Genomic DNA, 15,327 nt, shown 5'->3' with positions numbered 1-15,327 from the left:
TGAGGAATCTATTTTCATTATAACAAACATTGATTTTGCATTAAAAAGTCTCATTATTTGAGATAATGACTGCTGGGCTCCTTAGTTATTCTTTTGGTTCCTAAATCATTAAAACTCTAACATTTAAAGAACCAGTGGGACTGCAGTGGCCCCCAAATCGTCACCCCGCATGATTGCGCATGGCAGTCACAGCTGGTGACTGGTGGCAGAACCCACCTGTTCTTACCAGGTCTTCCTCTGGCACTTCCTGGATTCCAGATTCCAATCAGACTTGATTCCTACACAATCACTTTACAAGATGGGAAGAGATGCAAAACACACACACACACACACACACACACGTACAGATCCAAGATCCTGTGCAATCAGTTCTTTGAAAGACCCCAGCTTTCAAGGGTCTGGAAAGGTGGAAGAAGCCACATGGATCCCTAGACCCAGACTGGGTGGCTGTGATGGCGGCAGAGGTGCCCGCTGGGCCTACCTGCCTCTGCCAGCAGGAGAAATCACAAACTCCAGGAAGATTTCTCAGTGGATGGCTTTCCAGTTACATTCCCTGATCCCAGGCATTTGTGCTGCCTGACACGCGGCTGGACACCTCATAAGCAAGGCACGTGTGACACCACGGAGTTCTGCAGAAATTCAACTCCACGCAACGATTTGGATAATGTATTCTCTCAGAAGCCAGGGCTGAGCTTTCAACAAAGCATAATCCTGCCTGCATATCAATTTCCTCAGGACTGCGAGAAAGGAAAGGAAAAGAAAAACAACAACAACGACCACAAGCCAGAGCCACGGTGCTGTTGGCTGCAGCGTTTCCGTCGGGGCTTTAGCAGTGAGGACGTCGGAGCAGCACTCGCAGTCCCCTGGTTCATTAACAGGAGCACAAGGAAGGCAGGAGGGGGGAGAAGGTGGGGAGCGAATCATAAAATATGAAAGGACTTCCCTGGAAATTGGCATCAATGTGATTTATTCAATCCAGACCCAGGCGCAACTATTTGAAAATAATTGAATAGTTGATACCCACTGCCTCTTGTCAGTGACAGAAACAGGGGCTGGGGGTGGAAGGAAGGAAAGGGCTGGGAGGTCCCAGATGTCAGCCCTACCCAGCCTTCTGCCAGAGGACAAAGTACCCCCAGATCCCTCCCCTAATCGCCAGTCCTTTCTCAGAGGGATGCGCCCTTTCTCTCCTTTACACCAGACCCGGGATGCTATAGAGGTATGTGAACCATTTTTGCAACCCACTGTTTATATTTGGCATTATGTAAGCATTTTCTCTTGATAAAAATCATTAGTTCTAGAAACAGTACAGAAACCGTACCTGCTCACAGTAACAAATGCAAAGGATACCCCAGTGCCTGACCACAAAAGGAAAGATTTGCCCTCCCCAACAGGCACCGAACCCCTAAGATTGTCGATATTAACACATAAAAGCTTGTCCTTCTCCGTGTCCTTGTATGTTTCATAAACACACACATAAATGCAAACAGACATGCACATAAAGAGCCTCCAAAAAGTTTGTGGAAAATGGAAAAGAAGTTCATTTTTGCGCAGAAGCACTTTGAAGTTCATGCTATTTTCATACACTCATTTTCCATGACCTTTTTAAAGACCTCCTCGTTGATGTACACTTTAAAATTTTTTTGAAAAAAAAAAAAAGTCATCCATTTTTTGCAACTTTTCCCCTTAACCATGCAAGATACATTTTCATGTCAGTCCATCTAGAGTCCCACTTCAACCTTTCTTCAGCCATTAGCATTCTGCTTCCTATTCTCCTTATCTCTGCACTGTGAACAGTCCAAGTCTTCCCAGCGGTTGCCACCAACAGTGCCACCCTGCCTCTGAGCACATCTGCATCTATGCCAAGTGGCCATAGACTTGACCCCAGAAGCCAGGACACAGCATTTCCGTGTGTGACCCGGAAGCAGCTTCCATCCTGTTTCAGGTGTCCCAGGGGACACTTTGAAGGTCAGCAGAGTTGCCTTTGGAATCCAATACGGACAACTCACACAGCAAAAAGATTTTTTTCAAGCTATCCCAGCTGCAACTATCTCCACACGGAAAAAGGAAAGCAACTCCAGGGGCCCTTAGTGTTGTACAGTGAGAAGGTCCCTCTCAGCACATGCTTTGGAAAGAGGTAGAGAGGCCATGAGAGAATTGACCTACCTGTGGAAGTGTGCTTTCCCAAAGGGTCTGGGCATGATGTCAATGGATAGGGGAGTTTATAGGAATAGGAAGATGCCAGCAGCATGGCAGGAAACTTAGGGTCCCTTTGAAAGACTTCCACCACCCAGGATTTCCTCAGTCTGGGTCTTAGCTGATGGGCATCCAGGACCCTGCTGTCTGACCTTCATTTCCAGAGTGCTACATGTAATTCACATTGAGCTGCCAGAGGAATCCCTGCTCTGTAGCATTTGCTGATTTCTGGGGTCTACATTGTCCTATCATGATGCCAGTCAGCTCCTGGTCAACACTAAATTCTCCCACGATTGTGCCAAAACCAAACCACTCTATCCTACCTACACCCACTGGCACATGTGAGAACCAGCGCTGGGAGCAAGGGAGCTGGGCCAGGATAAGCCACAGCACCTGCCAGGACATATGAAAGCTGGGGCTAGAGACAGGACTGACCAGGCCATTGCACCAAGCAGTAGGTGCAATGGCCAGTGCAGGGGATGGTCTGAACCTGACCCTGCACCAACTGTCACACATGAGAGCCAGCTCTGACTGGCCCCTCTCCAGGTGAGATTTCTTAGGATGCTCCCCATCTGGACCACCATGTTCAAACCCTGACCTCCAGGAAAATCACAGGACATTTGTTAGACTCCTGGGCCACCTCGGTTGCAGACTGCCATACAAGACTAGAGAGCATACCCAGATGTACACGAAAGACAAGACTGCCAACTCATCTAAGTTCACAGAGGACTTCAAGTACCTCATCCAAAGACAAAAAGCAGGACAGGTTGGACAACATTCCTAGCCAGGCTTTGCAGCAAGCACCTAGGTCTACAAAAACACTGAGGTAGACACAAACAGCTCTACTCATCTTTGCTCTACTGAAGCCAAGAACTTCTCAGAACACTCAAGACCACTCATGTACACCCCCGGAACATTCTTCCCCACATCAAGGTCTCCAAGGTGGCTCTCTCTGTCCCTGAGTGCCCACATAATTTGACAGCAAGCAGTGATGTGCTTGAACCGCTTTCTCCAGACACAGGAGAAAATACTGAAACATCTAGCTCACTCACCTTCCTCTCCATCCCAACCTTCTCCACCCTAAGTAGAAGGCTGTGTGGGTCTGCAACCCCCTCAGCCATGGGATCAACATTAAAATAATAAAAATTATTATATAGGGGGAGGCCCACCATAAGGAAAGGTTGAGAAAAGGATGGAAAGTCCCCTTGGGGACCAATGGGAATCTTTATGGGAGAGAATTTGAGATAAGAAAAGCATGACCTTCAGAGTTGGGGGATGCAAGGACTCCTGGTGCCCCACTTGGGGTCACTCTCTTGCTATTTCTTACATTTGAGCCTTTCCCACTGGCCACTGCTTGAGCCAGCATTGGGGTGAATGTGTGCAGTGGGCACGGAATCCCCCACCTCCACCATAACCCTTCCTCTCCTCACCCCCACACTGACTACAAGGTCCCCTTCCACCTGCAGGTCCCTGCCCAGCCCAGCGCTCTTTCTGGAGGTTCCTCCCCTGCACACGGGAATCATGGCTGCCTCCATTCCTTAATGCCCCATTAAGCTGCAACCTCCCTCATAAGCTTTGCTCAAGCAGAATTGGCCCCTCCTCCAGAGCTACACCACTTTTGGTTTAAGTGGTTTCCACACCATCCATTCCCGTCTTTCCACAGCCTAGGAAGCTGCCTGGAGGAGGAGAGCCCGGTTCAACCAGCTCCCTGCCCTCAGAGCCACCCATCCTACCCCCTGAGCCCTTCCCCAGCCTATGACAACATCCCTGCAGTGGCCCCAGGAGGATATAAAAGCATTGCCTCTGAGACCAAAACTCATTTCCACATGCTCAGAGGGAGGAGGCACCTGCAGGCTGACCCAGGGGCATCCCGCCTGGGGTCCTGGGCTTGTGCAGCTTTATTTTAAGATCTAAGTCTATTTGCACATAAAGGGGCTGGGAGGGAATTCAGGGGTCTTCATTTTGGTGTGTGTTTTTGTAGAGTCTGGCTGTTTGTTTTCATAAACAGAAGGAACCATCAAGGAGTTCACCTCTCTGAGAAGTTGAGAAGGCCGAGGGCTCCACCCAAGGCACACAGTGTCAGCAGGACTTTCCCTCCCACACACGGCAGAGTTGAACGTGACCACAGAAAATCGATCGTGAGTGTGAGGAGGCAGAAGGAGCAGGGTTGGGCTGCACTCAGAAGGTACCAGAAGAATCAGCAAGGTCCCAGCTCACGCACTAGCCCCCAACCCCACCAGACCCCCACCCTCAGCTGCACCAAGCTCAAGTCGGGCCTGTGTGCAGCTCCCTGGCTGAGTGGGTGACCGTTTTGCAGATGGTCCGGTTCCCAGCAGCTTAGAGGCAGTGAGGGACCAATGGTCCCCCAAGACATGATGCAGGGCCAGCAGCTCCTCCTGCTCCCTCTGAACTGCCCCTTTCAGATCCGGTTTGGTCGGCATGCACTCCCTCTTCCCATTCATCTCCCCTCCAGCCATGCAGCTCCAGGCTCAGAGGTTGGGGGCATGGGCACTGACTGCCACCCCCACCAGGCAGCCCCACTCTTCCTCCCTGGATCACACAGGCCTCACACAGGGCTACCCTCAGATCATGAGGGCTGAGTGTGTAGTGACCCACTTCCCTGAAGGGCCCCTCACAGACACAGGGTCGTTTTCAGGGGTTCCTGTCCCTGCTCCTCCCTCTCTGGTGAGGCAGCTATGCCTGACTTGGGCTGACTCCAGTGAGTCTCTTTAAGGTCAAGGGTGGAGGAAAGAATGAGTACCCGGAGCATCACGTTGCCCTTCCCTGCCCACTCCGGAGCCTTCCACTCCTGCCCGCTCTCCTCCAACAGCCCTCCGCAGGCGGAGGGGAACACACAACCACGTACCCTACCCACCCGCCTGGAGTCCTGGCAATCTATTTATTTCTCCTAGATCCCAGACCCATCACCTAGGGGGCTGCCTCAGACATCTGCTGTCCCCAGGACTCCATGAATCAGACGGTAAAGATGCTATCCCACCAGCGTGCCCTTGGTCAGGTTCCTCTGTGGTTTCAGTGACCACATGCGGGGCAGGACCCTTTTTTTTTTTTAGATTTTTTTTTTTTTATTGGGAAGGCATATTTACAGACAGAAGGAGAGACAAGGAACAAGAGCTTCCATCTGTAGATTCACTCTCTGAATGGTTCCAACAGTTAGAACTGAGTAAATCTGAACCTAGGAGCCAGGAGCCTCTTCTGGGTCTTCCACATTGGGTGTAGAGTCCCAAAACTTTGGGCCATCCTCCATTGCTTTCCCAGGTCATAAACAGGAAGCTGGATGCTAAGTGGAACATCCAGGACACAAGCCACTTCCTGTGTTGGCTGTTGGTGGTTGCAGGTGGAGGATTAGCCTGTTGAGCCATCACACCAGCCCCACTGAGCAGGACTTACTAAGATTGGCCATATCCCAGGTTCCTGCAATCTGTCACAGGATCAACAGTGCCCCACACAGCGGCAGCCCAGCATCAGCCCTTTCTTTCCCCTAGGAAAAAAATCCCCCCTCCAAAAAGGTCAGAGGGACACGGTAGCTCTTGACTGCCACGTGTAAGCTCTGTGACCTTGGGGAAGGCACATCCCCTCTCTGAGCTTTGGGCACCCCATCTAGAAAATGAAGGCAGCTGCACTTTTCATTCATGTGAAAAGCAGAGAGAGACAAAGACAGATGGAACTTACGTCCGTCTGCTCCCCAGGGAAGCCGGGATCTCCAAGCAGATCTCTTTGTTGGAGGCAGAGACCCAAGCCTAGAGCCATGCCCGCTGCCTCCCAGAATGCACAGCGGCAGGAAGCTGAAAGCAGAAGCAGCGTTCTGATTTGATCCCAGGCCCTCTGACGTGGGATGGGGTGTCCCAAACAGAGCCTTCACCAGCCTACCAAACTGCCACTCCGGATGTTAGCACAGGCCTCGCAGGAATTCTGTGAGGATCAAATATAATACTGTATGAGGGCATTTCCAGGCATATTGATTTTGCTGCAAAAGATTTTTTTTAGTGACCATTTATAGTATGGAGCTGTTTTTCAGTGCTTTATTCATTTAGTTCTTGTTTTTGCTTTTTTAAAAATTGTTCTTTTTTTAATTTTAGTTTTTTTCTGTTTATTTTTTTAGTTTCTGCTACAATCCAATCATTAGCTTTTGGAATTTCAGTCTTTGGTGAGATCACTGACTTTTTTTTTTTTAAGATTTTTTTTTTTTTTTGAAAATTAGATATACAGAGAGGAGGAGAGACAGAGGGAAAGATCTTCTGTCCGATGATTCACTCCCCAAGTGGCTGCAACTGCCGGAATTGTGTCAGTCCGAAGCCAGGAGACCGAAGCCTCACGAGTACAGGGTCCCAAGGCTTTGGGCTGACCTCAACTGCCTTTCCAGGCCACAAGCAGGGAGCTGGAAGGGAATCAGGGCTGCTGGGATTAGAACTGGTGCCCAAATGGGGTCCTAGCATCTGCCAGGCAAGAACTTTAGCTGCTAGACTACCATGCCAGGCTCTTTTTAAATTGTTTTATGACACGGTTTAATAGGTACTGGGGTCTCCCTGTCCCTTCCCTAAGTTCCCTGCCCTCCGCTCCCTTCTCCCCTCTAATCTTACAATAGATGTCTTTCGTGAATTTTCACAAATCCTCAGTGCTGCCACTGAGGTGTCTCTCAACAGTGTAGGAGATTATCAGCCATTTCACTGTGAGTCCATCCTTGGACTGCAGGTGCAAAACATTTTTTTAAGGCATTGTAGTGTTATGGGTAAAGCTGCTGTCTGCAGGACCATCATCCCAGAGGAGCACTAGTTCAAGACCCTGAACCTCCAATGGGATGGCTCTAGAATGATGTGCTAGCTCTTAAACACACATACATGCACACACACACACACACCCATGAACCTTCACACCTACCCATTGTTGCAGAGTCAGACAGCTCCAGATTCCACATAGCTCTCTCTCACAGCACAATACAAACAGGGCGTTGTGACATACATGGTCAGTAAAGCTGCTTACTGCTGTACTGGCACTTTACATGGACACAGGTTCGTGTCCATGCTGCTCCACTTCCCATCCAGCTTCCTGAGGACAGCCTGGGAAAGCCGCAGAAGACAGTCCAGATCCAAATGCTTGGGCTTCTGCATCCACCTGGGCAACCTGAAAGAAGCTCCTGGCTTGTGCCTGGCCCATCTCCAACTTTTGGCTATGTGGAAAATGAACCAGTGGATAGAAGTTCTGTGTGTGTCTGTGTGGTGCTTCTGTCACTCTTATTCCCAAATAAATTGTTAAAAAAAAAAAAAAGATCTCACCTGTTGCCAGTCATACACAGATCTACATATTCTAGAAGGTAGTGTAAGGTGGCTGTGACGTCTTCACACATAGGTAAGGAAATTGAGGTTCAGGTTAGTAACTTGCCGACAGCCATACACGTTCAGATCAAAGATGAGCTTTAGATTCTAAAATTAGTACATCAGCCAAAAATTGTGCACAGTTCATGCTGTTCTTGAAGTATCTTAAATTGGCTACCTAGTTTTCTTTGTATATCACTCAATACAGTAACTTGACAGTTGATTTTGAGAACTGCTGATTTTAGTTTTTAAAGGATTTAATTTTTTATTCTGTATGAATTACAGAGAGAGAAGGAGAGACACGCATCTTCCATCTGGTACACTTCCATCCACTGGTACACTCCCCAGATGGCTGCAACGACCTGAAGCCTCCTGCTGCTATCCCGCCTGGGAGGTGCTTGAGTCATTCTCCATTGCTTTTCCTGGACAGGGAGCTAGATCTGAAATAGTCAGGACACAGACCAACACACACTATGGACAGCAGATCATCTGCCATGTCAGGAGACCAGCCCCGACAATTGCTGATTCTAAACTGAAGACTAGAAGGAAAATCTGGGAAGCAATGTCAGGATGTGAACTCATTCACCCACTCACCCCTTTAGATCATGGTTAGTCCCAGCCCCAAAGAGGCAGGTCAAAAGGTTGGAGCATCTCCAGTGGGTTTGCTAGACAGCAATCTCATGTTGGTGCCACCAGTCTTGATGTGTCACTGTTGAGCTGGTTAAACGAGCAGCACCTAGAAGAGGCCCTGTACAGGGGTTGGCAGGGAGTGGGCACTCAACATGGATGTGCTAGATTTGAATCTAGAATAATCTAAGCACTCAGGAAAGACACATATTGTGACTTTCTGGGAGAAGAAGTACTCTAACCAGCCAGTGAGTCCATAGATACACTAGACAAACTTAGATGGTACAAAGTACGAGAAATAAAGTGGCAGTAGGTGGGGGCTAGAGAAGTGGGAGCAAGCTACCCGGAGGAAGTGCAAAGAGCCCGTCTGGCCTGGGTGAATCCATCCACACACAGACTCCATTGTCTGAGAAGCAGAGACCTGGTCACTTGCCCCCTGTTCTGTACTAGCATCCCATCTGGCAAATGGAACCCCCAAATACCCCTTGGCTCCTGACCCCCTTCAAACCCCTACAAGGGCAGAGAGCAGCAGAGGCTGCTAATGTCAAGATTGTGGCTGAAGATGACTCACCTGTGAGGGTGAATCAGACCCAATCCACCTGACCCCAGGACCTGTTGTCTATGTGTCACAACACAGCCCCCATGCTAGAAAATTCCAGCAGTTATGGAGACAAAGGACGGCCGTGACTCGAACCCAGACACTTGACTGCAGAGACTTGCTGCTTCGGATCCTCAGGGCTGTGGAGCCAAGGGCCCTCCACCCTTGTTCAGTGGGGCCACGCTACAGCTCCATTGGCCGACTGCCTTATTCTCCAGGCAGAGATGCTCAGGGCAGAGGCACAAGACTGTTGGAACTCAGCTCTCCTGATTGTTTTATGCCAAAACGCTTCCTGCTAGTTCATATATAACCCATACTTCTTATCCAGGCTGGAGTCATTGTTTGTTTGTTTGTTTGTTTGTTTCAGTTGCAGACAGAAAAGTTCATTTGCGAAGGGACCAGGTGAGCTGGGAAAGGAGCAGGAAGGGGAAAGCACCTCTCGGGAGAAAGCCAGGTGGGGTGCCTCTCGAAAGGAGAGAGGGAGAGACACCGAAGGGGTGCTGCGCTTGGTGCAGTGTACGGCCTGGCTCCCAGGGCAATATGGTGATGCTACAGAAGAAAGGGACAGCTCGCTGGGGACAGGGGCAGCACCACAGAGACAGTGCTGCTGTGTGCCTGCTGGGTCCACGAGATGGACAACAGCCTGGGCAAAGGTGGGATAAAGTGACAGTAAAGCGGATGAGGGGAAGAGGTACACCTTTGCCTCGCCTTGCCTATATTCCACAGCCACCACAGGGATGGGGCCTAGCCCCAGCCGCCCCCCTACCCCAGCCTCCAGCTCTCAAACTGCCCACTGGGCAAGAGGGGTAGCCTTCCACGCTGCAAGTGTCTCTAGCATGTCCTGAGTGACATCCTTCCTCCTGTGCGGTTTCCTTCACACAGCAACCCCAGCAAGGGGCAACTCTAACCCCATTTCTCAGGTAGGGCTCAAGGCCCCCCATCCTCTGGCTTTGATCACCACTCAGGGATCACAGCTCAGGCCCACAAAGCACATCTCCCACGTGGTCTGGGGAGGATTCCTCCAGCATCCAGGGTGGCCAGGGGGTTATCTGGATGGATGACGAGTCTCCCACACTCTGCAGTCCACTTCCTGCCAGGCCCTTGCCTGCTGCGTGGACCAGGCAGGGAGCAGGCCGGGCGCTAATTTACACTTGTTTAACTACAGCTGCCACGCTCCACCATGTGTCTGCCTGCCATTGATTGTGCTTTCCAAAGCCCTGCCCGGCACTCATGGGCATTTCCTGCCTGCGCTAATGGAGGAGAATAGACGCATTATATGTGAATAATGGATTATGATGATACAATTTGGGTCTCTTAGCTCTCACCGAGCCTGGGCTGGCCTTGCATTATTGATAACTTACACACACCTTCCCGAGCGTGTTTATGTAAATATTTAATAGGGAAAGCAAGTTAACCCATTGGTTCCAGCCATTCACACAGCGTCAGCAGTAAAGGCGAGAGGGGACCCCCGCTCCCCCGTGAAGCCTGAGTCCATGACCAGTCAGGTCCTTTTGGAAAAGCTATAAAGTTTCCAAGATGCTCGCACAGTGGCCAGTCGAGGTTTGTGGATTTCCAAGAGATAGGAGGAAAGGGAGGGTGTGCCTTGTCACTGGAGACTCGCCGTGGTCAGGGTGACAAGTGGACCAGGTAGGCAGAGCATGGCTGGAATGCTGCGAACAAGGGCTGCGGGTTTCAGGAGCATAGCATGCAGGCTTCACCACAGCATCGATCCAACTACGGCTTCCCCTTGGCATGGCTGACACTGCGTGCGGCCACATTTCACACTCCATTTCACGCCACAAGGCTCTCCTCCCCAGCTCCTCCGCTTAGCAGCTCAGCGACAAGTCACTTCATCTCTCAATGTACTGGGGTTCTGCCTGTACAATGGGGATGCAGGGCACATGGCTCAAAGGTATTCCTGGTGGGTGCAAGAATTCAGGGAGCTGAAAGTGTGTTGGGGTACATGTTGGAGGGTACCCAGCAACTGGAAAGTCCCACCTACTGTCATTTAACAGCAATTTTTTTAAAAGATTTATTTATTTTTATTGGAAAGACAGATTGATAGGACAGACAGAGAGAAAGATCTTTGATCCACTGGTTTACTCCCCAAGTGACCACAATGGCTGGAGTTGAGCCCATCCAAAGCCATGAGCCAAGAGCTTCTGGATCTCCCACATGGTTGCAAGATCCCAAAGCTTTGGGTTATCCAACACTGCTTTCCCAGGACATAGGCAGGGAGCAGGATGGGAAGCAGAGCAGCCAGGACACAAACCACTGACCATATGGGATCCCGGTGCTTGCAAAGCAAGGATTTAGCCACTAAACCATCTCACTGGGCCCACTTAGCAGCAATTGTAGGCTCTGTGTATGTTTTCCCCTGGGTTGTCGGCCCAGTATATGTTAACCACCAGGGTCTCTTAGCAGGTTAGAAAATGGGTGTGCATTCTAGAGTTAATGACATACACTGTTATTCCACTCACATTGTGTTGCTAGCAATTAAAATACTTTGACCCTCTGGGGAGTTGGGAGGCAGGCCTGATGTCCCCCATCTGCTAATGTAGAGGGCCCGGCAGAATTCAAGGACCCCAGCTGACCTCCCTCTCACCCCTACCCTGAGCACCTGCCTCCTCTCTGGTTCCCCCCACCCTGGTTGCCAACTCTTTGCACATGTTGGTGGTCCCTGTACCTGAACTCCTTTCTCCCTGCCAGCACTCTGAATGCCTTTACTGATTCCAGATAAACTTCTGTCCTCATCTCCAGCAAGTCCTCCTTGCTTCTTGACTGATCTTTTTTTAAATAGAAATGGCCCATATGCCCTTTTGCCATGACTTGAGGGCCCAAGGTCCCAGAAGCAGGTGTGTGTCCGACGGGTTCAGCTCTGTATGCCCAGCATCTCCTCCATGGGGCCTGGACTGGGTGCATGGGAACACCACAGTGGGCAAGGCAGACAGAGAGCTGAGCCCTTTGGACTTTGCAGGCTGGAGGAAGGGGACAGACAAGAAATGACAAACCCTAGTAGGCGAGGAGAGGGTACACACTGCCGAGAAAGGAGAGGCCCACAAAGAGTGCCAGGAGGAGAGTAGGAGTGTCATAGGAGGGAGAGGGAATGCAGTACATCAGTGAACTTGTCTCTCCAGGGGCCTGCATCCCTCATCAGACCACGTGGATAAGTCCTCAGTCCTTGGCTTCCAATTCAGCTCCCCGTTAAGGTGGATCCTGGAAGGTAGAAGGCGATCTGAGACCTCTGGGGTTCCCACCGATCACAAAAGAGACCAAGATGGAATTCCAGACTCTTGGTTTCAGCCTGGCCCAGCCCCAGCACTTCTAGGTATTTGAGAGATGGACCAGTGGCTCCAACAAGAGATAAAAGAGCTCTCTCCATCTGTGCCTTTTTGTCTGCTTTGCCACTTTTCAAAAAAAAAAAAAAAGGCAATAAAGAAATACTTTTTAATAAATATCTAGGACAGGTGCCAATGCAATAGCTCAACAGGCTAATCCTCCACCTGTAAGCACCAGCATACGACATAGGAGCCGGTTCGTGTCCTGACTGCCCTACTTTCTATCCAGCTTTCTCTTTATGGCCTGGTAAAACCTTAGAGGATGACCCAAAGCCTTGAGACCCTGCACTTGCCAGAAGAGGCTCCTGGCTGCCTTCTGGCTGTAGCGGCCATTTACAAAATGAATCAGAGGAGAGAAGATATTTCTCTCTGTCTCTCCTTCTCTCGGTAAACCTGTTTTTCCAATAAAAATAAATACATCTTAAAATAAATAAATAGGACAGTCAAGGTTGGCCTGATCAAAGTGACATTTGAGCAAAGGCCTGGGGGCAGTAATCAGACTAAAAGCCCCCAACAGCGGGTATGGATGGAGCGCTCCAAGAAGCAGTGCAGTGGGAGCTAGAGAGAGCTCAGCCCGCTGGGAGGAGGCAGTGCAGACTGGGCAGGGCCTTCCTTGTGGGCTTGGCCTCTTGCTTTGGAGGAACAGACCCTGCTGGAGGATTCCAAGCAGAGCAGCGACTAGCGAGCTCTTGTGTTTTCAGAGGCTGTTCCGGCTGCCCCGAAAAGGACACACTCTAGGCAAGAAGCACCAAAGCAGGGACACCCAGGAGGAGGCTGTGGTGAGAACCCAGCCAGATTAGGGTGGGACATATCTGAGAGATGGACAGGCCATCCATTCTCAGAAAAGGTAAAGGTGGGCAGGACTCTGACATGAAAGAAATAGTGGCCCCAGCACAGTAGCTTAGCGGTTAAAGTCCTCTCCTTGCACACACCAGGATCCCATATGGCCACCACCGGTTCTAATCCTGACAGCATCATTTCCCATCCAGCTCCCTGCTTGTAGCCTGGGAAAGCAGTTGAGGACAACCCAAAGCCTTGGGACCCTGCACCTACATAGAAGACCCGGAAGAACTGCTGGCTCCTGGCTTCAGATCAGCTCAGCTCTAGCCATTGCGGCCACTTGGGGAGTGAATCAACAGACATAAGATCTCTCTGTCTCTCCTCCTCTCTGTCTATCTGATTTTCTAATTAAAAATAAATGTTTCAAAAAAGAAATAGTAACATCCTGGGCAACTCTGAGCTACCTGCTAGATGTGACATGAACCATGGAAGAAAGATAAGTTCTGTCGGGGCCTACTGCCAAACAGGAAGATTTGCCATGTCTTCTACTAGACGTCAGGGAGGGCTTGCAGGGTTAGCGGTACATGGGAGAGGGCAGTGCAGGGAGAAGGGTTAGGAACGCAGGTATCCCGGGCACACACACATCCCAGGTGCACGAGACCACAGGGAGCTGGCGGAAGCATGAGAGCAGGTGGCCGGAGCTCTCCTCCATAGACAGCAGGGAGAACTAGCAGAGGAGGCAGCAAGAAGCAGCCAGTAGGCGGGAGGAAAGCTCCTATTGGCCGAAACTGGGGTGTGTAAGATAGTAGGGACAATCATTATCCAATGACCACCGCCCATTGAATACTCACTTGAGTTGGACATCCACATGCCATGTTCCCTGTAACCCTAAGACAGATCGTCATGTCCACCTTACAAATAAGGAAACAGAGGCTCACGTAGGTAGGACTGCTCAAGATCAAGGGATGTCATGGCTAGGAATGGCCCAGCAACAGAAAAACCCAAGCTCAAGTCAGCCAGTCCACATGCATGCCTGAGAACATGTGTTCTTTTTTTAAAAGATTTATTTATTTTTATTGTATAGTCAGATTTACAAAGTGAAGGAGAGACAGAAAGATCTTTGATCCACTGGTTCACTCCCCAAGTAGCCACAGTGGCTGGAGCTGAGCCCATCTGAAGCCAGGAGCCAGGAGCTTCTTCTGGATCTCCCACATGGTTGCAGGGTCCCATAGCTTTGGGTTATCCAACACTGCTTTCCCAGGACATAGGCAGGGAGCTGAAAAGGAAGTGGAGCAGCCAGGGCACAAAATGAATGCTCCCCACACCCCCGCTCCCCATAGGATCCCAGGCTTGCAAGTCGAGGACGTTAGCCACTAGGCTCCCATGCCAGAACCAAAAATGTGTGTTTTTGACCCATGCTATTTGTTTTCACGCCATCAGCACCTTTACAAAAGAGATGTTGTTTCTGCCCATTTTGCAGGTGAGGAAACAGAGGCTTAGATTCTCCCTCCCCAAGGTTAATCAAAGAAGATAAATAACTAATGGGCATGTGAGTTAGACTCTTGCCTTCCTTTCAGCATATGGAGGAAGAGGAAAGGGTTAGGAATTAACTGTGACTTCTCAGCTTCCTAGACCCTCCCACAGGCCAGAAGCCAGTCCAGTGACTCAGTCCGCTGATACCCAGGCTGGAAGCAGGGGAGGAGAGGGCCTCCATTGGCACAGCGAGCCCAGGCTGGGCACTCCCTGCCTGCCCAGCATCTGCCCTCTGCCAGTGCCTGCCTGCCTGCCAGATGTGCCAGCTGCAGCTCGCCTCCACAGAGAGCCTCGTGTATTAATTAACGTGGATACCAAGGGGGCGACTTCTCGGGCCCAGCCTCAGAGCAGATCTTGGCACATTTTTCAGACTTTGTTTAATAATTTATCATCTTTTAATCATAAAAATAATTAGCACAAGAGTGATAATCTGTGTTCTGCCAGGAGCCGGCCAGCACAGGAGTTTCCAGACAGTGCCAGAGCCCAGAGAGCCGTGCTTTGGCAGAGAGGACAGGATGGCTGGTTTGGAGCCAGGGACCCTGCCAGTCTGGCTTCTGGCGGGCAGAACATCAGAGAGTCTGCCGGCCTGGTCAGGGGGTAGGGGTAGGAGGTAGTTCCTGGGGGCATAAGGGGACCACCCTGTTTTCCTAGGAGTCAGGGGCACCTGCCTCCATCTGACCTGACTGACTGGACAACCATCTAAGGAGTTCCCGCCCTTTCTGAGTCTTGATTATCCCATCTGTTAAATGGATGTTCATTAGGTCACTAGCCTAAGGCTGTTGCTCAAGGTGCCATGAACTGATCTGGTAGCCGATGCAGGGGCGCTGGCTCATAGCCATGGGGAGTGAGGGGATCCCTCCTCTGCCCCCCTACTTTCTTCCGTCTCCCCACCCTGCCCCTGCTCATCTGACAGCAGATGGGTCTTTGA

The sequence above is a fragment of the Ochotona curzoniae genome, unplaced genomic scaffold (assembly GCF_017591425.1).
Source record: "Ochotona curzoniae isolate NIBS_2020 unplaced genomic scaffold, NIBS_Ocur_1.0 contig_2404, whole genome shotgun sequence".
Taxonomy (NCBI): domain Eukaryota; kingdom Metazoa; phylum Chordata; class Mammalia; order Lagomorpha; family Ochotonidae; genus Ochotona; species Ochotona curzoniae.
This window is presented reverse-complemented; position numbering follows the sequence as displayed.